We start from the raw sequence: 25,566 nt of genomic DNA on the forward strand, positions 1-25,566 counted from the left end.
TGACCAATTTAATTCCAACGTTGATGAACATTACCTTTACTGTGCCTTCAGAATTTCAGAGAACTCATCGTGTCCAGTCACGCGCATTGGACCACTCCATTAGACTTCAACACATTTTGGCCTGCTGTTTACGACATCAACAAGACCGTCAAATCATTATGGCAGCCAAGAAACATGGTCTGAATGCTTACGATATTATTATCACTGCAGACTTTTCAGCACCTACTAATCTCAAAAGGAAACATTTTTTAAACGTATGCGCTAGACTAAAGAAAAGAGACATAAAGGGGGTGATTCTAACATTGGCGGGCGGCGGAGGCCGCCCCCCAATGTTCCCCCGTCAAAATACCGCTCCGCGGTCGCAAGACCGCTGAGGGTATTTTGAGATTTGCCCTGGGCTGGCGGGCGGCCGCCAAAAGGCCTCCCGCCAGCCCAGGGCAAATCTACCTTCCCACGAGGACGCCGGCTCAGAATTGAGCCGGCGTAGTGGGAAGGTGCGACGGGTGCAGTTGCACCCGTCGCGTATTTCAGTGTCTGCTTTGCAGACACTGAAATACTTTGTGGGGCCCTCTTACGGGGGCCCCTGCAGTGCCCATGCACATTGGCATGGGCACTGCAGGGGCCCCCAGGGGCCCCGCGGCACCCCCTACCGCCATCCTGTTCCTGACGGGAGACCCGCCAGGAACAGGATGGCGGTAGGGGGTGTCAGAATCCCCATGGCGGCGGAGCGCGCTCCGCCGCCATGGAGGATTCTGTAGGGCAGTGGTAAACCGGCGGGAGACCGCCGGTTTACCCTTTCTGGCCGCGGCTGAACCGCCGCGGTCAGAATGCCCTTGGGAGCACCGCCAGCCTGTTGGCGGTGCTCCCGTGGTCGGTGACCCTGGCGGTCACCGGCCGCCAGGGTCAGAATGACACCCAAAATATGGTCTTTTAGAATCTGCTACTATGATTATAACTTCAAGGGAAAATCAAGGAATATTTTGATCCTCATGACTTGGAATCATTTTTTAATGATTTAGATGATAAGGACTCAGAGATGGAACATAAGGCTTCATCTCCATCTCCCACAAAAGAATCTTCCACATCTAGCACTCCAGATGATGCAGATCAAGGAGAATGGGAGACTGTTCAGCGTCATTGATCTCATGGTGGTAAACTTAAAGCATGGAAAAAATATCCAACCAGATACAAATCTAGATCACCTCTGAAACCGTAATTATGTTTAAAACATAAAACATGTGACATCATATTCTGTACTTTTCCTTAAAATATACTTTTTCCTTGCTGTCATCTCTCTATGTAATTATATTTTTACATGGTATCGGATATTTTATCTCACATTTGAGCTGGCACTAATACCCTAATCTCTGCTCACCACTCCACGACACAAGTGCTTACACCCTCAGTCTAAAGTTTTAGTTGTTAAGTGTATATAATTGTCTTATCCCTTGATTTGGACATTTTTTTGTAGTGATAGTTCATGCAAATAATCATTTCTTATTTTAGCATATTCCAAATACTTAATTTGATTCCATATCCAACTTCTTAGCATTTACATGTACAGACATATTTTAAATTTTGTGTATTTTTCTTGATTACCTTTCATCTTTTTCTTATAATCTTTTAGATCTTTATAAATCTTATTAATTCTATTATTTTACTTTGAATATGTCAGTTTATAAATCAAAACCTTTGAATGTTGTTTCCTTAAATGTTAATGGTTTAACACATTTTATTAAGAGAAAGAAAAAAATGTATTTTCTTGGACAACAGAAAACAGATATTGCCTTATTACAAGAAACTAATCTCACTGAATCAGAAAGCGAGAAATCGAAAAGAGATTGGGTTGGTCAAGTTATACATGCTTGTGTAACCCGTAGCAATTCTAATAGTGATAACACTCCTATTCGTAAATGTGGGGTAGCTATCCTTTTTCAAAAAAACTTACCATATAAAATTATTCAAACATGGTTAGATGATAATGGTAGATATGCATTTGTTAAGATTCATGTTAGAAATTCCTTTATGATTATAGGTACGATCTATGCATCCAATGACTTCAAAACAATGTTTATCGCTAAGATTAGTAGATTATTGTCATCCTTCGGATCTACACGACTAATAATTGGGGGGGATTGGAATGTCACCATAGATCCATTCATTGACAGATAAGGTAAACCTGACATTCATCACACAAATGACAGACATATGTTAAAAGATCTTATGGAAGATTTTGCATTACAGGAACCTTGGCATCTGTTACATTCAGATGACAGAGAATATACTTTCACTTCTTGTTCTAGTTTAATTAGTTCTAGAATAGATTCTTTTTTTACCTCATCTTCAACATTACAATCGATAACACATACAGGAATTATTCCATGTAGCCTTTCGCACCATGATCTAATAGATATCCATATTAGTATTGGATTGACACAGATCCCCAAACCCAATTGGAAATTTAATACCACTTCATATAAAACACCTCAGGCTAAGTTAAGCTTATGTCAACATGTTGAACAATTTCTTAAAGAAAATGAAAATTCTCTGGGGTGCTGGTAAAGCAGTAATTGGAGTAATGATTATGAGAGACTCATCTATTTTCAAAAAGCAATTAAATACTGAAAGGTTATCATTGGAAAAAGAGGTCATATCACTCACGACCAATTATAACAAAACTGAATCTCCTGAGATATTAAAAAAAATACTTTCAGTTAAATTTAAACTTAATGGTTTATTTACATCTCCTGCTGAAAAATGTTTCTTTTTTAATCTGTCAACGCAATTATGAAAGGGGAGAAAAAGATAGAAGACTTTTATCATACCAATTACGCCAGCAAGAATCCTCCAGAATGATATCTGCTATTAAAAAATCTTCACATGATTTATTTACACTCTTAACTGATATACTGACACAATTTCAGATTTATTATGAAACACTTTATACATTATTGAATTGTAAAGATACTAAAGAGGAAGATGATTTTTTTCACTAATTTAAATATTCCAAAATTATCCCAAGAACAGAAAAATAGTCTTGAAGGGCAAATAACAACAGAAGAAATCATAAAAGGTATTGATTGTCTATCTACAAATAAAGCTCCCAGGGAAGATGGCTTCCCTATTGAATTTTATAAGATTACAAAAACTCAAATAACACCACTGTTACAAACTTGCTTTAATGAAGCATTAAAAAATGGCACTTCTCTCCAGAATTTATACGAGCACGTATCACTATAATTCTTAAACCCGGTAAAGATCCACTAGAATGTTCTAGCTACAGACCCATCTCATTGATAAACTCTGATATTAAAATTGGCAAAAATACTTGCAACTCGTTTAAATTTAGTTATGACATCACTTATTAATCCATCTCAAGTCAGCTTTGTTCCATTCCGTTCCTCCTCAAATCATCTTTGAACAATTCTACACTTACTTTGGCAACAAATAGAATAGGAGAAAATGCTATACTGTCCCTGGCTACAGAAAAAGCGAGTGGAATGGGGATTTTTATTTTGAACTATGGATAGAATGGGTATTGGTACAGATTATATTACATTAACCAAAGGAATGTATCACTCCCCAACTGCTGCGATCACTTGCAATGGCTTTACATCTTCTTACTTTAAAAATGTTCATGGTACCAGGCAAAGATGTCCACTTTCTCCATTGTTGTTTATTATTGCTTCAGAACCTTTGTCTATTGCAATTAGACAAAATATCAATATAAAAGGTATTGCTACCTCTTCGGGAGAGGTAAAAGCTTTTTATTACGCAGATGATATACTATTGACAATATCAAATCCGGATTCCTCTGCTAATACTTTTATTTCACTTTTAAATCAATTTTCGAAATTTTCCGGGTATAAAATTAATTGGTCCAAAGGTGAAGCTTTACCAATGAATACTAGTACTATACCAGCCTCCCTAGATAAATGTCCTTTTAAATGGAGATCTTCACAACTTAAATATCTTGGGATTTTACTTAATACTGGGTTGAGAAGCGTAGTGATGGATAATTTGAACCCTATTGTAGATAAACATAAACAGGATTTTACAAGATGGTCTCAATTAAATCTTTCATTATAGGGTAGAGTACAAATGACTAAAATTAATACAATCCCAAAATTCAATTATGTGTTTAGCATGTTATCACTTCCAATCACTTCCAATTTTTGCAAAAGCCCTTCGTCTTTGATAACTCGCTTTAGTTGGGGAGAAAAAAAACCTTTGCATGAATAGTTAAAAATTGTATTCATCCTCATTAACAGGAGGTCCAAGACTTCCACATTTGGAAAATGATTGGGTGGCCCAACAGTTGTCACATTCACCATACATGCTATCCACAAATTGTAATGCACCTTCATGGGTGAAATATGAACAGCTTTTATTGAAAACTACTACTCCCATGGCTATCTATCATACCAAAAATTCAAAATATTCACAATTTTCAAATCTAATAATTTATTCTTCCCAATTAGCATGGCAAAAGGCTCATAAAATAATAACATGCAATGCTTATATTCATTTAAACGCTTCAGTCTGGAATAATTCTGCTATTATCCATAAGGGTAAAGAGCTTAATTGGTTTGTTTGGAGAAATCATAAAATAAATACCCTATTGGATTTATATACACAGAATAACTCCTTGAGCTCATTCTCGCAATGGCAAGAGACATATAGGCCCTCATTACAACCCTGGCGGACGGGGGTAAAATGGAAATAAGTACTGCCAACAGGCTGGCGATACCTTTCCCCATATTACGACATTGGCGGTTTGGCTTAAACCAAACCGCCAATGTACCACTCCGTTCCCCACGGTGGTAACAGCCACCGGGCTGGAGACTTCAGTCTCCCATCACTAGCCCACCGCAGGATTATGACCCCCCTACTGCCATGGTTTTCTTGGCAACCGTACCACCACGAAAATCATGGCAGTAGGCACTATCAGTGACAGGGAATTACTTCTCTTGTCACTGATTCCCTGCCCCCTTCCCCCTCCCACAGTGTCCCCCCACCCCCTTCCCACTCCAGACCCCCCCAACATACACGCACCTTCACGCACCATCGAACACATGCATATGCACACTCATACCCACATTCATACACGCATGCATACATCCATTCACACACACATCTACACATACTGACATAAATACATGCACAAACGCATTCACACAACATACACGCACTCACATCCATACATGCACACTCGCATCCTTGCACGTACAAACATAAACACACACCACACACACACACAAACAACACCCCCCAGTCCCCATCCCTGTCGGAACACCCGACTTATCTGATTTCAGGGGGTCCTCCGGCAGGAGACAGGGCACTGCTGCCAGCAGCAGCGTCCGCCAGCAGAACACCGCCAGGCTTTATCATGTGTCATGATATGGTCTGCGGCGGTCTACTGGTGTGGCGCTGCTGCTACCAGCAGCGCCACCTTACCGCCATCCGCCACCATGGCCGCAGCTTGAATTCCGCCATCCTTCTGGCGGAATTCCGGCTACGGTCATAATTTGGCGGACGGGCGGTAGCCGCAGCAATGGTATTTTGGTGGCTGTGGCTGTGGCCACGGCGGTAGGCGTTTTTACCGCCAATGTTATAATGAGGGCCATAATCTTCCGAAATCGCAGCTCAATAATTTTATTCTGATATCGCCCATTTTAAATTCCAAAATAGACTCATGTATGGATCCTATAACACAATCATCTATTGTCCACTATATTCGCACATGGGAAAATTTCAAAGGTGCTGTATCTGGTTTATATTCAATTTTAATTGACAGATCCTTCTCAATTGATACATCCAATAACTTAAAAATATGGTGGTCTACACAGCTTAATACCATCTTCTCAGATAAAGTCTGGACTAGAATTTTAGGAAATTATAATCAGGGTCTTCGTGATGTGAGATTAAAATTTAATTATTTCAAAATACTACATTGTTGCCACTGGTCACCCTCAAAACTCTATTCCGCCAAACGTAGTCCAAACTCTGATTGTTGGAGATGTCAGCAATCCAATTGCGAAATTGTACATGTCTTATGGGAATGTCCAGTGATTCAACATTTTTGGACACAAATAGCAAATTATTTGAGAACACTATTACCTAATATTACTTCTCTATCGCCCAGATTGTTCTTGTTACATGATACCTTTAATTTAGGAAAAATGACTCCACAGATATTCAGATGGTTATCTACAGCAATTAGTATGGCTAAAGTTAACATATTCCGTTTTTGGAAATCTAATGTTTTACCCGCATTTCAATCTTGGCTGAAAGATGTTTGAAGTTGCACAGTATGAAAGAGTGATATATAAACTAAATGATAACTTAATACCATTTGATGCTATTTGGGGTTCTTTCTTAGAATAGTTGTACTTTCTTTATGTGATTCTCTTAATATTGTTATGCTTTATGATGTTTTCCTGGAAACTTTCATTCTTAGACTACAATGAACAAATTGATACACAATTTCTTACAATTTTATTGGATATCCTTTTCCTTTTTTTATATTTTCTTCTACTTATTGGAAAATGTATATACGAATAGGACTTTCTCTCTCTATAGCTCAATCATTATTGTGTATTTTTCTTTCTTTACTATTACTTAATACGGAATGATTATAAAAATTATTTATGAGTACACTTGTTTTTAACGACTTGGTGTGTATTTTATTGGGTAATATGTAATTTAGGTTTATACATGTTTTCAAAATTAATAAAGAATTGAATCACAAAATCTGGTCACCCTACACTAGGGCTTGAGCATGTGCAAAGAGTGCACTCTTCCCTTGACACAAAACAGAACACACAGGATAGGCAAAGTGAACTTGGCCAAACGAAACACACACATGTACACATATCTGATAGATTGTGACTCACCACATAGTCTCAGTACCACAGGTTAGGCACTGGATTGACGCGGAGGTGGTTCCAAGGAGGGGTAGGCCGCACCTTTGCGTTTGGGAGGGGGCGTCGACAGCTGGCGAACTCTCTGTTGTCACTCATGTGCCTGGATCCAACATTCTCTCAGTTTATGATTCTTATGATCCCTCAGACTCCGCACTTTCCCTTGAAGCAATGAGCAGCTCTCCCAGGTTTTCGACATGTTGGGGCCCCATTCTTCCTATTGTCCCTCTGAGCCCAGGCATGGGCCTGACAGGCTTTTGAAGAATTATGAGTTCTGTGTTACCTTTTCTCCACCCTTGCAAGTTTTCACCATGATTTTGCTTTATCTGTGTCACGTGACATAGTAAGAGATTGCTTTCAAATTTTTATGTGTCTGGTAAGTACTGGATCATCCAGATGTATAGTGTGGCTTTGTGCTTGTCGATTGTGGCCTGATAATCATTAGGTTTGTGTTGCTGCTGGGTTACATGGTGTTAGACCTGACAGCCTTAGGGTGGTCATTCAAATTTTTTGCCTGCCTCCCTCAATTTCTCTGACACTGTTTTTGCTGGTTTTAGGATTCTGCGCACTTTACCATGGCTGACCAGTGCTAAAGTGCTTGAGCTCTCTCCCCTAAACATGGTAACAATGGTTCCTACCCAATTGGCATATTTAACTTACCTGTAAGTACCTAGTAAAGCACACTGTGTGTGCCCGGGGCCTGTAAATTAAATGCTGCTAGTGGGCCTGTAGCACTGATTGTGCCACTCACATAAGTAACCCCTTAATCATGTCTCAGGCCTGCCATTGCAATGCTTGTGTGTGCAGTTTCATTGCCACTTTGACTTGGCATTTAAAACTTCTTGCCAAGCCTTAAACTATAAGTCACCCCTAAGGTAGGCACTAGGTAACCCAAAAGGAAGGGTGCTATGTAAGTAAAAGGCAGGACATGTACTTATGTGTTTTACATGTCCTGTAGTGAAAAACTCACAAATTTGTTTTCCACTAGTGTGAGGCCTGCTACTCTCATAGACTAGCATTAATACTGCCCTCATATACTTTTAAGTGGTAGATTCTGATCTGGAAGGATTATCCCTGCCATGTTTATTACAGCCTAAATGGTAATAGAAAATCCTGCTTACTGGTGAAGTTGGATTCAATATTACTATTTTAGAAATGCCACTTTAAGAAAGTGGGCATTTCTCTACACTTACTGCCATCTGTGCCTTACAGCCTGTCTCCAATCCACGTCTTGTCTGTCCTGGTTGACAGCTCGCCTTGCGCATTCCACCCAGACAGCCATAAACACATGACACTCAATCACATCTGCATACTGAATGGGTCTCCCTGGGCAGGAAGGGTGAGGAGGCTCTATTTTAACTTTCAATGGCCTGTGGCTGGCCCTCACACAAAGGACTGATAACGCCCCACAGGGATCCTGGCAGACAGGACTGGGCTGAAAGGGAAATTCGTACACTTCAAACCACTCTTTGAAGTTTCCCCCACTTTAAAGGCACTTTTGGGTTATATATACTGGGTTTCTGACCCCACCAAATCACTCACTTCAGTATCTACACCTGGGCTCTGTTAGAGGGACTGCCTGGCTGCCCGAAGGACTCATCTGGACTGCTTTGCTGAGAAGGTCTGTTGCCCTGCTTGTTGCCCTGCTGCTTGCTGACCTCTGACTTTGCTGGAAGGACTCTGCCTTCCCCACAAGTGCTATCCAAGGGCTTGGATTGAGCGTGCCTCCTGTTCTGAAGTCTCAGGGTCACAAAGACTTCACCTCAGACAAGAAAATTCCCGTGCTTTGGAAAATCGACACAATGCCTGCAGAAATTGATTCATCTGCCTCACAATGGGAAAAAAAAACATTGCCTAACGGATCGACGCAGCACCTGCTCCTTCTACCAGCACATCAAGGATTTTCAGTGCATCATTCCTGGGCGTCAAAATATCCCCGCATTGCAGTGGGGAACCAAAGCTATGCTCCTGGAAATCAAAGCATTACCTTGTGGGGTGGAAAGAAACGCCGCATAGTCTGTGCCGCACTGGAAAATCTGATGCAGCGCCTTATTTTTCAATGCATCTCCTCATCTTTGGCCCCCGTGTGTCGTTATTTTTTACGCATCCCAGGTACTGTTTGTTACAAGGATATCACCACTGATTCTTAAGGAGTGAGACTCATTTAAACCTCTAAAAAGTGATATGTTGACTTGTGAATATTGGATTTTATATATTTTTTATTTATTTTATTCAGATAAATATTATCTATTTTTCTAAATTGGCGTGGATTACTTTTTGTGATGTTTCACTGTGTTACTGTGAGTTATTGCACAAATACTTTACACATTGCCTTCTAAGTTAACCTAGCCTGCTCTGTGCCAAGCTACCAGAGAGTGAGCACAGAATAATTTTGATTGTGTTGTGACTTACCCTGACTAAAATTGTGGTCCCTACTTGGACAGGGTGCATAGCTCTGCCAACTACAGACCCAATTTCTAACAGATGGTCACTGTCTATATTCTTGGGGTCCAGCTGGGACGGTGAGGTATAGTCTAACTACAAAATAAAATGATGGACGGAGTGCTGAACTTTTCAAGCACTCACCCACAGTCAGAAGACCTGGCCTGACAGTTCGGGTTGGACTGTTCCCATGGGGAGCAGGGTCAAGACTGATTTGCATATGGCTGTGTCCAAACTGGGGTGGCATGGTGAGCAACAGATAGATGGATTTAACCCTGATCTGTGACTGAGGGGGAGTGCTTGAAAAATGTCAGCACTCAGTCCATCATACTTTTGTATTGCTAAAGTCGCTGTAAGTTGGCCAGGGTATGCACAAACGTGGGTCCCTTGCTCAATGTGCCACTGGATTCAAGCTAGCCTGGCTGACGAGGAGTGATACTCCAAAACTCATCCCAGGATGCTTTTTTCCAGTCCAGGAAGGACCTGGCCTTGCAGATCAGGCTGGACTTTTCCCATGGGCAGCAGGGTCAAGATTTATTTGGAAATGACTGGTTCCAAACTGGGGTGGCATGGGGAGCAAAAGAATGATGGATTTAACACAGATAGGTGACTGGGGATGAGTGCTTGAAAAGTTTCTGCACTCCGTCCATCATTCTTTTGTGTTGCTAAAGTTGCTGTAAGTTGGCCAGGGTATGCCCGGACATGAGTCCCTTGCTCAATATGCCACTAGATTCAAGCTAGCCTTACTGATGAGGGGTGATAACCCGAAACCAGTCCCCTGGATGCTTGTTTCTGGTCCAAGGGGGACCTGGTCTGGCAGTTACAGCTAGACTGTTCCCATGGGGAGCAGGGTCAAGACTGATTTGTATATGCTGGGGCAAAACTGGTGTGGCATGGTGAGCAAAAGAACTATGGATTTAACCCAAATCTGTGACTGGGGGTGAGTGCTTGAAAAGTTTCAGCTCTTCGACCATCATCCTTTTGTGTTGCTAAGGTTGCCGAAAGTTGGCCAGGGTATGCCCAGATGTTGGTCCCTTGCTTACTGTGCCACTAGATTCAAGCTAGTCTGGCTGATGAGGGGTGATAACCCAAAACCAGTCCTGGATGCTTGTTTCTGGTCCAGGGAGGACCTGGCCTGGCAGTGCGGACTGGACTGTTCCCATGGGGAGCAGGGTTGAGTCTTATTTGCATATGACTGGGTCCGAACTGTGTGGCATGGTGAGCAAAAGAACAATGGATTCAACCCAGATATGTGACTGGAGGTGAGTGCTTGAAAAGTTTCAACATTCCATCCATCATCCTTTTGTGTTGCTACAGTCTCCCTGACTGTTCTTCCTCTGGATGCCTGGCTCAGGGGTTGCCCAGTGGTCATGTGAGGACTAATGTGGTACTCCAGCTGGAACGTGTGGAATGACCCCTCGATGTTGGAATTGCTAGCTCTGATAATGCAATCACTTTGGTGGTGGTGCGCATAAATCGCTATACCTACCCATTGCCCTGCGACCACCAGGGTATATTGCTGATATGGTTGACTCTTAAGGACTCTAGGTACTCAGCTACTTCCCGCCCCGCGAAAGGTGGTCCATTGTCTCTTTGAGGAGGTCATACGTAGCCATTATTTTCTCAAGTTTTGGTATCACCTCATCAGGCGAGGTGGTGTTGACAGTCTTTGCTTTGGAAGTTTTGAGAAATCATTTACGAAGACTAGCATACGGTGTCCATCCATAAGACTCCCGAAGTCTGTACTCACTCTCACCCGTTGTTCAGCCAGTATGGACAAGATGAAGGCTGTTCAGAGCTTCCCACTCCCTGGTATAGATGGCACTCCTTTACCATTTGCTCTACCATCTCGTCCATCTGGAGGACACCACACTTTCCATCAGAGTCTGCCTATTGTTTTCAAGATTCCTTGTAGCCCAGCATGTTCTAGCTGTATGATTCCTTTGGTGAGGTCCAGAGATAGTACTAGTCGATGGCCCATAAGTAGTCACATATATTCAGAGATCACCAGTATGTTTTGAACGTAGTGACGGGATTCCAACACCCGCCTATCTTCAGGAGTTCGTCTGGCCTGGTGTCTATTCAAGGATGGACAGCTTCCAGTGGAGATTGCTTCCATTGCCATTTGTAAAGAGTCAACATATGTTATGGCTTGCACTATTTCTTCCAAATAAATGGGCAGTGGCTGAGACCTCTCGCCCACTAAACTAACATGCGCCTTAAATATCCTTGACTGAGTCTTCTTCTTCAGGGGTGGCTGGCTTCGGATGTCGAGAAAGGTAGGCCAAATGACCTGGAGTGGCAATACAGGCCATCATATGTAGACCGCATCTAAGTAAGTGGAGACCATTGTAATTGTAAGACATACATCCTTAGTACCATGTATTCTTAACCTTATCAGGATTACCATTATTAAAAGTTATTCACTTGGTTAGGCCTTAGATCACTTTACCTCCTATTTTGTCCCTACAGTATCAAGCATCTTCCTGTTCCTCTGAAGAATCTTCAAATGGGTCCCCATTTGCAAGAGAAAACCCGTCACTCAAGTCCTAATCACCAGCCAGCTGCACTACGGCAATGCATTGTACACAGGAACCAACACTGAATTCATACGAAGGCTCCAGACATTACAGAACTCAGCTGCCACTCATCCTCAACCTTCCCAAACTGACCCAAATTAACCCACACCTCAGGAACCTCCACCGGCTCCCAGTCCAGAAAAGATGGCAATTCAAGATATTGATGCACGCCTACAAAGCTCTCCAAAACCAAGGACCAGCATACATGAACCACTGCCTGAACTTCCACCAACCATCCAGAGACCTTCGCTCCACCACCCCCACACAGACACCACACATCTGCCGAAGCCACATCGGGGCAGTTCCTTCTACCTTGCCGCCAAGTCATGGAACAGCCTTCCTCTCCACCTCTAGACATCACCATCACTGGCGTACCTCGGGAAGAGACTCAAGACCTGGCTTTTCAACTGAGCCCAAAAACCTACCACCTGGATACCCTCACGGGTGATTAGTAGAGCTTTACAATTACTGTTTAAGTGCTTGAGGCACTGTTTTAACACTCCATCAGCCCTCTTCCTTCCATCTCCCATCCACACCCTGCCACCACTCCCACCAAATAACTTGGCACAACGCTGTGAGTGTCAGGTGAGTTGAATTAGGTAAAGACGTGTTTGTGCTCATTGGCTTTTCACCACTATGATGTTATCAGTTAGGAGCAAGCCTGTGAATACAAAAGGGGCCCCTGCTGACTCTTTGCGAGTGTGCCAAATGTCTTTCTGTTCAAGTTGCCACCCAGCAAAGGCTTAGCAGCCTGGGAAACCCCGAGGTATTTCCAATACCGTGACTGCCTGAGCTAAACAAACAATCATGGCTCTCAGGAAACAGGAACTGCTTGCATGCGCTCTCGCACAGAGCTCACTTGGGGTTGGACAGTATCTGCTGAGTGACTGCATCTTGTGTGACATCATCAAACCAGACCTCTTCAGCGGATAGCTTAGTGAGCTAAGCGCTCGCTGCTCACACCCTTTGTGATGTGCAGGTAGCGGGTTTGGAATGGATCACGGCAGGGCTGTTATCCTTCAGAGGTATAAAAATTGGAAATATAATACATGTAATACACAAAACTCTAAAACCATGGATGGAATCCACCACTATAAAAAAAAGTTATTATTAATTGTCCTTATTGGCATATTGTGACCTGGAGCTTCCCAACAACTCCCATCCTCCATCTCTCTCTCTCGAGACATCAAAACTGGAAGTTGCACCAACACTTACAGAAGTAAACACGCTCAGGGAATTCAACGACAATTTTATGAGCGGGATGGCAAAAATGCGCAGGTACAACCACGAGGCCGGACTGAGCGGTGCTCAGGGGATTTACGAGGCGGCGCTGTCTGGGGAAGTAAAGTTGTACACGTGCTGCCCCTCTTTCACGGGAGCTTCCTGGTTGTGAGTTTCACCATCACATGACCTGGCGGGGGAGGAAGTGAGAGCCCGGCTTGGGCTCAGCTGGGGAGGAGGGGACTTCGGAAGTTTGTGTGGCGCATTGACAGCGATCCCAGCGCCGCCGCGGGTCAGGTGAGCAGCCCTGGGAACACATCCGCAGGGTCCCGTGGCGCCAGTTCACCAAAGGCCCATGGGGAGCCCCGGTTAGCCGACGGGGTGCCCTTTACAGCTTCCACCCACGGGGGGCCTCACTTTAGTTCCTCGCCCTGGTGGCCACAGCCGAAGCTCACTGACCCCACTACTGAAACACCAAGCTTCAGTCCTCGCTTCACCGGGGACCCCTTGCAGCCGGGCCGTGGGGCGGAGAGGGGTCGGCGTAGGCTGGAACAAGGGTGCTGCTGCCCTCGGGTCTCCTTGCTGCAGTCCACTGCCGTCACTGGTAACTTCAGTCCGCAGTGTCCCCACTGCAGTGGAGACTGACAGCACAAGAGTGACTGACTGGGGACTTCGGTCTGCGGTCTCAATTTGTTATTGGGGGGTGGGGCTGACTGTACTCTTCGTGGGGCAGTGACTGCACTCCATAGGGTGTTGGTGACTGACCACATAGCACAAGAGTGGCTGACTGGGGGATCCTGTCTACTTCTTATATGGGCGGGGCGGGAGGCCGGTAGGTGTCCTGACTGCACTCTCCATGGAGTGCTGACTGCACCCTGCTGGGGGGAGGCAGTGGCAGTACCCGTGGGGGTGTGGGCACTGAGTTGACTCCACGGGGAAGGGTTGGCTTCACTAGACGAGAAGGGTCCTAACTACACTGCACGATGGGAATCCTCACTGCGCCCCACAAGGGGACTGACTGTGCTCCGGGAGGGGTGAGGGAGGGCTACTGCACACACAGAGAGGCTTACTATACTCCTGGGGGGCTGACCACAGTCAATGTAAAAAGGGGGCGGTATCCACAATCTAGAGGGGTCTAGCCGGTAGCTCCAGCCCAGAGTGGGTCATCGCATGGGCGCAGGCCGGGGTGCAGCTAGTGTTTGTCCGCGAGGGTAGGGGAGGCCCCTGAGGGCGGCAGCACTGGGGTGTTGCTGGTTACGTTTGTCTACCAGGGAAGTCCTTGGGTTGGCATTTATGATTTACTAGTGTGGCCTAGGCTGCAGTGCTATGTGGAAGTGTACAACCAGTGTATTTACATATTGCTGCTAGTGCTGGGAACCAGGGTGCACCCTGAATTTAGTGGTTTCATCAGAGTTGGTAAACTATAGGATGGGCCGTGTGCTGACAAAGTTTGGCACCACACGAGGGTGCAGTGAGGGAACATATCATTATGGGCGAGCGCAAAGCGCTCCGTCCATAAAGTAATCTCTCTTTGGGCTTCAAACCACGCCCAGGTCATGTCAGTCTCTTTCACTGGTTCCTGGGCTTGCCCTTTAAAATCTGCTTGCTTTCATTTGTGAAAGACCTGCATACGTCATGCCTTTTCCAGTGTTTAGCCCGCCTACACAGCACCAGTAAACTACTAGAAACATACATGGCTCGATGTTTTGAGCCTGGTTTCCGGATTACTTTATCTGTTAATTTTCCCCGCAGTGCGATCACACTGGGGTTTACATAGCGCAGTCGCGCCCTGTTTTTTCATTTTCAATTTCAGTGCGATCGCGCTGTTTTTTTTTTTTCTTCTTTTAATTTGTGTGGCACAAAAAGTTAGGTTAGGAGTTTACAACGCAAATAGCTCCAACTCGAGCAAACGCGAGCCCCGTTGCATTGAAAATGCTTGTGTTTTTTATTGTACATACTGTGGTTGGTGTTACAGTTGGACTGAATATTGTGAATGCTATTGTTCTATTTGATTTATGCCTAGATTTGCATGATACTCCTGCTGTGTTGACAATGTCTATGTTGAATACAATCATTAAATACCTACATGGAGTGTGACGTCTCATTTGTGCCGCTCACCATGGTTGTGATAGTTAAGTGCTCTGCCATTGCTTTACACCTTGATTCTATGATAAGCCTGACTACTCTGTGCCAAGCTCCCTAAGGGTGAGCACAGGTTATTCAGTGAGTGTAATCACCCACCCCTGACTGGAGTGGCGAGATCCTGCCTGGCTGGGGTCTTTCCGCAGCCATCCAGATCATGCCGCCTCCAGCAGTGCTTCTTTATTTTTTTTGAACGCCTGTTCTTGTCCTTCTAGATACACTTAGATGGACTTGGTTAGCTCAAGGAGGTGACCTGTGATATCTGACATGTTTCATGAAGAACATCTGCAGTATGTCACCGTGCCAAGGAAACTGCGATCACCTGACATGGATGAGGGAGCAAGGGTGCCCCGAAAGTCTTTCACTTTTTTCAGGTCAGAACTTATGCCTCAGACAGAGAACCATAGCCAAAAAAACTGATGTTCCTCAGGAATTTACACCTCTCTCATTGGAGAGTCAAACCATGTTCTTTCAGCCTGAAAAACACCACCCAGAGAGGAGTGAGATGACTATCTAGAGTTGGGGTCATGCACCAAAATATCATCACTCCCATTCAGTACAACTGGGAGGCCACACAGAACGTCTTGAAATCATTTGCTGAAACAATTTGGCAGCGCTTGAGATGCCAAAACTCAATCGAGTGTATCTCCAGAAGCTGATGTGTGTAGAACATGGTTATGGGCCGAAAGATCGAATACAGTGGTATCTGGTGATAGCCAGATCGAAGGACCATCTAGAAGAACCACTTCGACCCAGAAAGTTCTCAGTGATGCAGTCGGTGTCAGGTGACTCTCACATTGGATGGCCAGAATGGATACCTTCATATCAATGCAGATGCACATTTACTGAGATTGCAGTGGTTTCTTTGTAACTATAATGGGGGAGACTCATGGGGTAGGGCCTGGTACCTTTTCAGTGATGCCCGCTTGTTCAAGAAGTCTCAGCTCACTCTCAACCTTGGGGCAAAAGTGGAAGGTAATTCGTCCATGTCGAAGCACCGCAGGAGCAACAGATTTGTCAATATGCAGGCTGACAACTTTGCCTTCTAGGCATCCAGTGGCATAAAGGGTGCAAAGTCCTGTATCAGCTTGTCAGGATCACTGCTGTGTAAACTGAAGGTGAACTGCACCAAGTTGAGCTCCTGGGGGATTTGGCAGCTGAGGAGGAAGCCATTAACCACCTGGGATATGTACACTTTGGCCTTCATGCATGTGGTGTAACGAGTGATCTCTGTGTGGAACATCCTTTATAGCCGTAAAGGCAAATGGTTGCCAGAGGCATAGTCTTGAATCCTAGTGGTGCACAGGGCAGGCAGGCTTGGTAGGCTGCGCTATACATTAGCAGCCTTAAAATGTATTTAGATCCTTGTCTATGAAGGTGGAGACAGGTCTGCCTCCAACATCAATGAGGCACGTAGGGGTCGCTTGGTGTGTGGTGCGATGTGGGTCAGTCGCCCTTACAACGTGGACCACCTCTTGTTTGTCATCATCCATGGCGCTTTTGGCCAGCATGATAGGGTGGGTGTTGACAGCACTTATGGATTTTTTTGAATGGGTTGAAGGCTTCCTCAGGGTGGAGTGGCATACGCTGGAGAAATGATTGAGCTTACTGCAGATGCTGGAGGCCTTCCCTTGTGCTGGGCAGTCACCTGTGTGGGGATATGAGCCTCCGCATCATCTGCACAGCCGTTCTGCTGATTTCAGTTTAGGTGTCTTTGGCTGGTTGTGCTAGGATCTTGTGGGCCGCACATGCTTTGGAAAGTTCCTTGGACCGCCCCAGGGTCAGGATGTGTCTCATTGACATGTTCGGCTCCTAGAGGACGCGCTCTAGGAGCTTCAGGGATGCATACCCATGTATGAACTGGGCTCTCACTTCGTCCTCCTCTGGCAGTGTGCACATGCTCACTAGTTCTTTCTGGTGGCTGTAGAAAACATCCACAGGCTAATTTGGCTGTTGGCAAGATTGAAGGAGGAGACAGTGCTCATAATAGGGGATAGGATCAGTTTCAAAATGCACAATGATGACATGCTTCAGCATTGTGTAGGTGCATGGGGGGTGCCCCTCCCACACAGGCCGTAGAGGTGGGGCTTCGCATGAGCCTGATCTTTGCAGGGCACAAATGCTCGGGACCGTAGCGTGCAGGCAGATGTTGCGGCCTCGCAGGGCCAAGCGACCTTGCTGAGTCTTCTGAGCCGGATAGGCTGTGGAGGCAGATCAGCTGCCACAGTGGAGGTGGCAGGATGGTAGGCCAAAGTCTTGCATGACGAGTGGCAGTCCCCAAATAGCACATGCACTGCGGACAGCAATGAGAAGGAGGCAAGGTGCAGGTGCACGTGGAGGGGCCTATGTGGCCACCTCATCGCCAATGTAATGCTCTGGTCATGCAGCTTGTAATTAATGACACGGACACAGTGGTGCTAGTAACTCGTGTCCTTTAAACTGATCACACCAATTCCTGGGCTCACTTTTATTAACTTGATGACATATGTCAGACTAAACTAAATTCATTTATGCCCTCAGGCAACTCTCCACTCCCTCTCCCTTCACACATTGTATTACCGAACACTGACGTAACATTGCAGACGCTATGCCAGCTGAGATGTACATGGGTGGGTGCCACTGACTTAGCATTCACAGCTGCTGTGCTGTTGGGTTCAGCATTCACCTCAAGCTTCGTCTCATTTGAGGACATCAAGTTTAGGAGTTTGCTACATGGGGCATAAGCAGTGCCTTATGCAAGCCAGATGATGGTCAAGCAGCGAATAGCTATAGATCACAGCTTGCACAACACAGATGCACAGGTAATGCAGTTACAAGAAGTATGTAGTCATTCATGAACGGAAGAATGGAAAGGTTGCATTTGTTGGTTTCATTGCATAGCCTGTTGGCATGTGCAGGCTTGAAGACGTTGCTGCGCACCGATCTTACTGCAGTGTCCTCCCACTCTGGCGCTCTGGTTACTTTCTGCTTAGCCTGCTTTCTCCAGCCTGAACACACTTCCTCAGTGCAGGAGCTGGCTTCCACGTGCAAAGAAAGTGACGTTCAGGTCAAGCAGAAGACAGGACACTACATATGCCTCAGTATTGCAATAAGCTATCCGCTTTATAACCTTTATTGCTTTTGTTAGAATATCTGAAAGCTATTTAGGAAAATTGAACAGTATGAATAATTTGAGGGATGAGATGCACTCACTAAAAAAAAAATGTGGACTTTTTTTCTAATTATTATTATTATTTTTTTTTATTCCTTATGTACACCTTCTTATTATGGCTTAATACAAACCAATGGGATTTAGAATTACAGCTGCCCCTTTCATCATTTGCATGGAGGTGAAAGGGATTTGCCATCTGCGCCTTCTATTGAGGTGATGGTTCCAGAGAGATACAGGTGGCCTGAGCCTATCACTAGCAATAGTGACATGAAAATAACTTATGGGCCCTCCATTTGAATTTTGGCAAAGTACCACTACATTAATGAGAGTGTCTGTGACAATGGGCCTCGCATGAGTAGTATAATGCCTCTGTTCCTTGCATCCTATTCCAAATAACTGCAGGCTTCTTTTCCTTAATGACTTAACCGTGAAGCTGAATGAAATCCAGAACGTGTGTGCACAAGGAAGAGTGTAGTGTTTGCTGTGCTGTAGTCAGGTGGTGCTGCAGCCAATGTGCGTGGACCGGGACTGGCATAAGTGGCAGAACACTCCTGATTGTAAGGATGCCAGAAGTGGTGGTTCATTATTTTGCCTGTGCTCCTGTTTGGAGGGATGCTGGTGGAAGTGGAACATTCTTTCATTTATATGGGTTATTGGAGAGGTTCTAGCATGGGTAGGGGTTCTTTTACTGGTTTCCGTTTATAGGTATTCCAGGAAGTGCTGAAACTGAAACAAAAATTATGCAGGAACGCATAAAGTATGGGTCAGGGTGTGGCAGAGTAAAGGGGGTGGAGTCACGAGGCGTGGCACTTGAAAGGCATAGTGTGACAGTCAACGTATACATTTATGTTTAAAACATCTGCTGGCCAGAAATTGACAACAGGCATGTGACAGTAAATCTGTTCTAGAATACTTACTTAATTGGTCATAAAGAGGCTATGTTTTAAAATACATTTGAGGGTTAAGACACCTGCTTCAGGCATCATTGTGTGACAGGAATCTTGAGGGTATTATAATAGTGGCAAGATGACTCTAGCGGTTAACACAGTTCTAAGAGACTTATGTGTTTTGTCCAGTCATAGTTTTGTCCCAGAAAGCAGCATAGCGGGTTAATGTACCTGCTACAAAGCTCATAGAGCACAGGTTTGCATTTTAGTTAGATAGGTAAGAGGGCTACTGCTTTTGACACTGAGATCATTTTGTTACTTCCAGTTCAGAAGTTGCAAGCCTTTTAAGTTAGCACAGTGATCAATTTACTTGCACTAAGGGACTTCATGCACACTGTAAATCATGGGTTGAGAGTCTTATTGTTTTTTCTCAATTTGATGTTATTCTTAGATTTCAAAGAAAGGTTCTTTTGGGAAGAAATAAAGTTTTTAGTACGGACAACCACATTCACTGCCTTAGGTTTTAAAAGCTGACTTTGCCTTTCTCCTGACCATACATACACTCTTAACATGTAATGTCTGCAAACATGCACAATATTTGATTCTTATACCTTATGAATCTTATTGTCTTATGTAACATTTCTTGCACATTTATTTACACACTTATATGTTTTATTGCACCTCTATTTGTAATGTAAACCTCTACTGGAATCAACGGTGTGCCTTGTGCCCCCCTAATGGGATGAACCTGAATATAGTCATGTCACAACAAAATGTCACTCAACAGTTATATGAAAAAAAACATATGAATTAGAGATACTTCATTTCTTTAATGCATCAAAACCCAATTAGTCAGTAAATAATTGTGTCATTCAGGGCCGGACTTGGAACCCATAGCAGCCCTGGCAATTTTGGCAGACCAGCCCCCGCACAGATGCTTGAAACGAGAGTAAGTGGATTATGCTGGATGGCTGCTTTTGTTACTGGGGGCTGATATTGCAGCACCGTTGCAAAACCGACCCCAGTAACAAAACCATCCTCAATCCCTCCCGCCTCCCTTGAAAATGCCTGATGCCCGCTACGGCCAGTCCGGCTCTGGTATTATTCAAGTCAGGGTTCACTACAATCTCAACATTCGACCCAAAGGAGTAAGCAGCTACTTTTATTCTGGACAACACGTCTTTAGAAACTATTCTTCATTCTTGTCCTAGATCACCAACCATCCCTTTCATGTCTTTTACATGTTGTAGTTCCCTCTGTATCTTAAAATGCAGTCTACTTCTTACCAAGTTAGTGAATCCCAGCAGATTTACTGTTAAATGTTTTCCTTTTGGCCTGTTTCTTTGCATGCAGAGTTTCTAAAAAAGTTTTTAACGATCATTGGATTCACTATTCATGACTCCACTCCTTTCTGCTTCACCAAATTCGTGCCGCTCCTGAGTAAACTTTTTCCACTTCCAGAAGTGCTGCTCTCACTTTCCAGTCAAGAGGATTGGCTTTGCCAGCGACGAGTGTATTCACACGAGGCATTGGTGGGTCTCTCCCCATCAAAACCTATCTCATAGGCTCGTCATCTTCAGGTCTCTCCCATCACAGCATCACTCATAGGCATGCCATCTTCTCACTCCCTAGTTGTTGATCTCACACACAGCGTAAGGCATTTGGTATCCCATAAATAAGAGGTGGCCCTGGACAAGTTGGGGTTTAAGGGCTCATCATGATTATGCATTACCTCATTATTGGGAGTGAGTGAAGGTCCTTAGAGCCTGATGCAGATGGAAGACAGTAAATGGTGTTCTCCGGAGGCCCATGTGCACTTCCCACCTATGTGGATGTTCGTGAGGAAGTACTGTTAACTTCAAGTTTGTTTAGCTGTTCCTCTGTAGTAATCGAGACAGTCCTCATTAGTGTCTGTGTATCAGGGAGTTTTAGCTTCAATAAAGATCCTATCGTGGTACAAAGCAGCTAGGGCTATTTTAGAGAGTTCTTTTACATTGGAGAATGGTTTGTGAGCCATGGAACACTCGATGGATGTCCTGTGTGTGTCTGTATAAATGTACTCTATGGGTTAAAAGTTTGTCACTATTTGACTGCTGTGTAGCCCCTCCCACACAAAAAGTCTGCTCCAGGCCTCAGGCGGTAAAGAGAGACACAGAGTGGAATTTAAAGAAACCATACCTTTTTGTTTAACCTTGGTTTTTGCTAGGGTTCCCAACATTGGATAAATACTGGCCCTTATGAACCAGTGTTTCGTACTTTGGATTTTGTGGAAAAACTGTATGCAAGTCTAGATAGGCCTCTCACCATACAAAGGACCCACGTACCATTAACCATCTCCAAGAATCGGACAGCCCAGCACTGGTGACTTGTTTGACTTTCCCAGCAACAGGAGAGCAGCAGATCCTGATCAGAAAGACTACCAGCAGGCCCAGACGACTGACACCACATAGAAGTTGCCTCGAGGAAGCGAGGTGTCCTTAAACGCCTGGGCCCCACAACGCATCTGGCCAAAGCTGATCCAAATAGCAACTGAGTGACAGAGAACCTCTTATCATTATTTTTTTACTTGACAGATTTGAGAACTGTTAATATGGTGAGCTTGCATCACTGGTTGGCATGAAAGCCTCTGTCTCCTTGTTTCCGTCCCATGGAAAAACTAAGATTTTTCTTATTCATGCCACCCTAAGTTAATAGCTCTTCTGAACCAGTCTTAACTAGTCCTCTCTTGCCAGGATGCACTGCTGGGTGAACAATTGTAATAGCAGTCGCCCTGATTCTGGAAACATTTGAATGGCCTCTGTGGACTTTTGTGTTCCAGAGTTACACCTATGCAAATTTGTAGTTGACTCTAGTTCCCAATCTCAACGGATAAGTTATTTCAGCCAGCCTCTGGCATTCTCGCCACCCTCTCAGTCACAGGTAGTACCTTAGTCCCAGTTTGGCTAGTGAGCTTTTAGGGGCTCTGTTTTTTGGGCTATTTTGACAAAGTCCTCTACACTGGCTCAAACCACCTGACTTCTCCAACTGCGCATGCGGTGCCATCATGAAACCATATATAGAATTTCTCCTGCTACCTCTTCCGCCCATCGACCAAGATAAACAAGCATTGCTAAACCAGGACACCCAGCCCCTTCCCCACAGATCCGCATTGCCCACTAAGCTAAATTTGGGGTGAAAGTGTAGCACAAACAAGTAAATACTGTTTACCATTTTATCGGCATCCCACATGATTTTGTATACATTTTTACCTACATGTAATTAGATGCATAACTTTTGGAAGGGAAACAGCTACTACAACATGGTCGGAACCCTGCATGCCTTTACCACACAAACTTTACAACACGTGCATCTTTACCACACAAACGTTTACAAAATATGTGTGTAAAGATACTTAAATATATATATATATATATATATATATATATATATATATATATATATATATACAAAGAAATTCTTGTAATAACAAGAAAGGTCAGGACACTTCCAGTGTAATTAAAGCTTTTACTCTTCACAGAAATATTCCTCCCAACGCGTTTCAGCCGTAGCCTTGTTCACAGATGGGGGAGCTTAGCAAATTAGCATACAAGTACCTACAATCAACAAAACTAAAAACGGACAAACACAGCATATACATAGATTTACTTAGATAGCATGGCGGCCATATTAGGCTTGTCCCTTATACATAATATAACTTTCACATTTTGTTAATATTCTTTCTCTTAAATTTATTCAGCCTATATAGCATTACATTATTTATTTATTAATGCCCTCAAAATATTTTACGTAGTGTTGTTAAGACCCTTACATTGGATGGATATCATACTCTTACTATGGTTATATCTTAAGTGCTGCATTTTATGTATCTGTGTGCTCATATCCCATGACCCCAAAGTTAATTTAACAAAAACCCTACATGTGAAAAAATCAATACTAATATCAACAAAGCATATACATGCATATATGTCTAAAACTTCCATAGATATAATTCATAACTATCAATTTTTGCCCAGAAAAATAATAATTAACCTAGATGACTACACCTCTCCTCGCTGGAGTTTAACCCTCCAGGCGAGAGTGTCATAAACCTGATAATATATTTGGATTCCAAAATGCGCAAGGTTTTTTGTCTATTACCACCTCGTATACTGCTTTTAACATGATCTCATACCAGATAGCTCAATAATTTATAATTTCCTTGATGTACCTCTTGAAAATGTCTCGCTACTGGGTAATTGCAGTCATTATTACGGATGGCTCTCATATGTTCGAGGACTCTTTTTTTTGGCTTTGTGGATAGTACTACCCACATATATCATGTCACAGGGGCATCTCAAACAGTACACACAATACTCATTATTACAATTAAAAAATCCTGTAATTCGATTTTTATTTTGCCCGTCACCCCACGTGACATCCGTACAGTTAACACTATATTTGCAAGCTTTACAACGTTGACAACAGTCAAATCCCTGAGTTGGGACCCCAATCTGTTTGATGATGTCAGAGCTCATTATCATATTGTGGCTTAAGTCATCACGTATTGACCTACCTTTTCGAAATGTAATAGAGGGCGAATCCTGCACTACACTCCTTAAGTGGGAGTCTGCAGATATAGTGTTAACTGTACGGATGTCACGTGGGGTGACGGGCAAAATAAACATCGAATTACAGGATTTTTTAATTGTAATACTGAGTATTGTGTGTACTGTTTGAGATGCCCCTGTGACAGGATATATGTGGGTAGTACTATCCACAAAGCCAAAAAAAGAGTCCTTGTACATATGAGAGCCATCCGTAATAATGACTGCAATTACCCGGTAGCGAGACATTTTCAAGAGGTACATCAAGGAAATGATAAATTATTGAGCTATCTGGTATGTGATCATGTTAAAAGCAGTATACGAGGTGGTAATAGACAAAAAACCTTGCGCATTTTGGAATCCAAATATATTATCAGGTTTATGACACTCTCGCCTGGAGGGTTAAACTCCAGCGAGGAGATGTGTAGTCATCTAGGTTAATTATTATTTTTCTGGGCAAAAATTGATAGTTATGAATTATATCTATGGAAGTTTTAGACATATATGCATGTATATGCTTTGTTGATATTAGTATTGATTTTTTCACATGTAGGGTTTTTGTTAAATTAACTTTGGGGTCATGGGATATGAGCACACGGATACATAAAATGCAGCACTTAAGATATAACCATAATAAGAGTATGATATCCATCCAATGTAAGGGTCTTAACAACACTACGTAAAATATTTTGAGGGCATTAATAAATAAATAATGTAATGCTATATAGGCTGAATAAAATTAAAAGAAAGAATATTAACAAAATGTGAAAGTTATATTATGTATAAGGCACCAGCCTAATATGGCCGCCATGCTATCTAAGTAAATCTATGTATATGCTGTTTGTCCGTTTTTAGTTTTGTTGATTGTAGGTACTTGTATGCTAATTTGCTAAGCTCCCCCATCTGTGAACAAGGCTACGGCTGAAACGCGTAGGGAGGAATATTTCTGTGAAGAGTAAAAGCTTTAATTACACTGGAAGTGTCCTGACCTTTCTTGTTATTACAAAAATTTCTTTGCATTTTTAATGGTATTTCTCGAAGCCATGGTTGGACCGCCACTTTTTTTGAGCCTCTGTAATTCGGGTCCTTTTGGTGAAAATATATATATATAAAACATGCACTGTTAATAGCTTCATGTTCTTTATTCAGTTTCATGTGTATCTCCAGCAAGATCCTTCTTGTCCTCCAGCTCTCTTGCCTCCTACTGACTCCCCTCCTCATGAAGTCCCCAGAATTCTACATTGCCTGTGATGCCCATCACTTAACATTCTAATTCTTTCTGACTTTATACTTATCATTACCCATCCCCCTTCTTTTAGTATTTGAAATTTAGCATTATAACATCATAACAAATAGAACAAAATATAACAACTAAAAATAGCAGTTGCTTAATCCTACAAGATTTGATGTAGATCCCAATATTTAGAACATCATTTATATACTGACCCATTATATACGATTCCTACATAAATCCATCAGTATTTAGTTACTTATATCATTTTTTCTTCTTTTCTCCATTATCCATTGTTCTTCTGGATATCACCCGTAAATCATGCGGTTCCATCAACAAGAATCGCCCCATTACATTTAACTTATTTCCCTGTGCATTGAATGGAAAATGTACTATCTCCTTTGCGA

The 25,566-nt window shown here is 43.3% G+C and overlaps 1 protein-coding gene across 2 annotated transcripts in view; it reads left to right on the forward strand.

The window, feature by feature from the left end:
- The first annotated feature begins 13,358 nt into the window (after positions 1 to 13,358).
- Positions 13,359 to 25,566, forward strand: part of LOC138299755 (ubiquitin carboxyl-terminal hydrolase CYLD-like) — a 221,132-nt gene continuing 208,924 nt past the window's right edge. For both annotated transcript variants that reach the window (XR_011204832.1, XM_069238293.1), the window contains exon 1: positions 13,359 to 13,462. The gene's annotated coding sequence lies outside the window, so the exon portion shown is untranslated. The remainder of the gene's footprint in view (positions 13,463 to 25,566) is intronic.

This window comes from Pleurodeles waltl, chromosome 6 (assembly GCF_031143425.1).
Source record: "Pleurodeles waltl isolate 20211129_DDA chromosome 6, aPleWal1.hap1.20221129, whole genome shotgun sequence".
In the NCBI taxonomy this organism is placed as follows: Eukaryota; Metazoa; Chordata; class Amphibia; order Caudata; family Salamandridae; genus Pleurodeles; species Pleurodeles waltl.